This window comes from Lynx canadensis, chromosome C1 (assembly GCF_007474595.2).
Source record: "Lynx canadensis isolate LIC74 chromosome C1, mLynCan4.pri.v2, whole genome shotgun sequence".
Lineage (NCBI taxonomy): Eukaryota > Metazoa > Chordata > Mammalia > Carnivora > Felidae > Lynx > Lynx canadensis.
In genome coordinates, this window is record NC_044310.1 from 75,449,663 (window position 1) to 75,452,634 (window position 2,972).

General features: G+C 41.3%; 1 pseudogene; it reads right to left on the reverse strand.

Moving 5' to 3' along the window:
* Positions 1-1,238: 1,238 nt before the first annotated feature.
* LOC115520682 lies at positions 1,239-2,659 on the reverse strand (annotated as a pseudogene).
* Between the last annotated feature and the right edge of the window lie 313 nt (positions 2,660-2,972).

Consider the following 2,972-nt stretch of genomic DNA (forward strand, 5'->3'; position numbering starts at 1 on the left):
GTTGTTTTTGAAGAGAGCTTAGGACAGAACTCAGCTTCTGTGCCCTCTCTCCATGGGGCGAGACTGTGTCTACCCTCTGGGCACTTCTATGAGTTCACCAACTGGGAAGCTCCAATGAGCCTTGATGTCACAGTTTTTACTGGAGTTTCATTATGAAGACAAGATTGATCTTAATTTCTCTCCTCCCCAGTTCCTAGTTCCCCCAACCCGCCCTCCCCTCCAGGTCAGGTTGGGCCAAAATCCAACACTCTAATAGCAGGGCTGGCCTTTCTGATGTCCAGCCTGCATCCTGAAACTTTCTAAAGGCCCACATGAGTCATCTCATTAGCTTAACAAAGACACTTCTATCACTTGGGAAATTCCAAGGGCTCTGTGTACCAGGAACCAGGGACAAAGACCAAATATATTCTTTATTATATAATAATCTCTCATGATTATTTACAAAACATAAGGGCTTTGAGTTGAAGTTTTTTCCTTTGGGCAGTGGGAAATCAAGTGATTTCTTGAGCAGCTACTATGGGCCATAAATAATATACATGCTGAGAGCTGTACTTTTGGAAGATAATTTAGACAATTGCATGGAAGGTGGTCTGGCTGAAGTGAAGACAGGAAGGGGGAGACTAGGAAGGAGGCAGTCACCCTTGTGTAGCCATAAAGCGATGAGAGCTAATGTGGGGGAGCACAAGTGGAAATGGAAAATCTGGGGGACATTTGAGAGAGGTTTTGAAGGAAGATTTCAACTTGCCACCTAACTTTTTTTGTTTTCATTTTTATAGAATATCTATTAATCTTTATGTGATTTGACAAAATCTGCATTATTAAAAGACGGGTAATAAAATTTAGGCTTATATCGAATCTGACATATTAAGTTCTATAGTATCTAGAATATTATGTAAGAAATGAGGGGAAAACTGAGGTGGAAACAGGATAAAAGCATCATTATATCTGCAGGTGTGGTCCATAGTGCGCAGCACATAAAAATAATCCTAGAGAAAATGCAATTGACTTACTTGGATGAAGTGTTTTTCCTTTTGGGGAAAGGAAGAGGGGGCAAAGAGGGGCAAGAATTCAAAGGCATAAGCAGAATGGTTTCTCCATTTCAAAATGGTAGTAAAATATTTAGATCATTGCTCTAGGGCACCTTTGAGAAAAAGAACACCTTGACCAGAGCAGGTTCGTTGCATAATTCTTTAGTAATATGTCCAATTTTCAAGTAATGGAGAGGACCTAAAGAATAATTTTACTTTAACTGTGGCTATCTATTTCTCTTCTCGCCCTCTGGAGGTTGATCTGTTTCAGCATCACATGGACTCTTCTCTACACAGTTTCTAGAAAACCAGATTCTTACTCTTGAAACACCTTTGATAAAGGAATCATCAAGAATTTTATCTCCATACAATCAGGGCTAAAATGAACTCCCCTTTCTGTAGCCTTATTTAAGGCTCTTCAGTGCAGGTGGCTCATGGAGATTTCAATTCCTTTATTCAGAGGACAGCAGGTACCACTATAATCTTCTATTGCTTTACACTGAACCCTTCTGATTCCTCTATTTGCTTTTTGTTTTAATTGTTCTATTGTACTGGTGACAGCCTCCTCTTATTGGCCACTCTAGCCCATCTCCTTCAGGGAACCTTGACCATGTAAATACCTGTTTAAAGTTCTTCCATCTACTTCCTATTTCATATGGTAAAAACAGAGACCTCATCTAGTCAGTAATATTGAATTTGATGTTTAGCCTTTTCTTCAGTCCATGATTCAATAGAAGTTTTGTTTCTGAGAATTATTTTCATCTGGCTACAAAACGACATCCCAACAGCTATGGTTGTTCCCAAAGCTAATCCCAAAGCAAATAAGCTGCCTACAAGTGCCACTAATTCAAAGGGAATAATTGGAAGAGGGTCTCTCCGGGCTGCCTTCCTCAGTCTTTACCGTGTTCCACCCAAAGGAGAGCCAATTGTAAAGCCATGTAAACATAGTCATAACAAAAATGAAGGCAGCATGAATGCAACCCAGCGGTGCTAAAAGGAGATGCAGGGTGAACAAGGCATGACTTTGGTAACCAAACAGTTGTTGACCCAAGGACAGTGATGGTCCAATTTCATCACACATCTGTTACACCTTCTGTGGCGATGCAACTGTGGTGACTTGTATGCGTGGCAACACTTTATTATCTTGAGCATTTTCAAGTTTCCACCCCAAAGGGGCAAAGCCAGGACCAATAAACTAGCATGGAGGTCATTATAAAGAATTTTATAATTTATAATTTATCAACATGATAAAATGAAGTCATGCTTCCTCCCGTTGTGTGTCAAGACCAAAACCGTGACAGAGTCAATCCTGGCCATGATAGAACGTGCTGCTATGTCACCAAGGGCTATGATGGAAACTCAGTGACATAGTCTCTGTCATTCTTGGAGATTTTCAACCTCGATAACTGCTTAGAATGTACCTGGTTTGGTGAGAAAGAATGAATGCGTTCCTACTTTTAGAAAATCACACATCTCCTTGTTCTGTGCCATGTTTCCATGTGCCACAAATTCATGTGTGTTCCTGAATTGTCATGCCTTCAAGTCATGGGACATTAATGCAGCGTATGCCATTTTCACTGTTACACATGCAGAGTTCTGTATCTTAACCAGGAGAATCCAGTATCTTGGCTTGAAACCCAATCTCGGTCTGGTCCCTGGTGCCCACCCCTCGGCCATGTAATTCCAGGGCAACGTGGGCTCACCCAGAACAGGTCTTCTCCTCAGATAACTCTGTCATGGGTACCTCCGTCCAGGGCAAGCAGAAAGCAAATCCTGGTTGTGAGAGGCTAGAAGGCAGGCCAAGCTGCGAGCAGTCTGTCTTTCCACCAGTGCTCTCCATTTTGTCTTCATTACAAAATACAACATGATGACCAGAGAAAACTATGGGAAGAGTTAAACTACTTGCTAAAGAAATCCAAGTAATCTTGATAAACAAACTGGCTT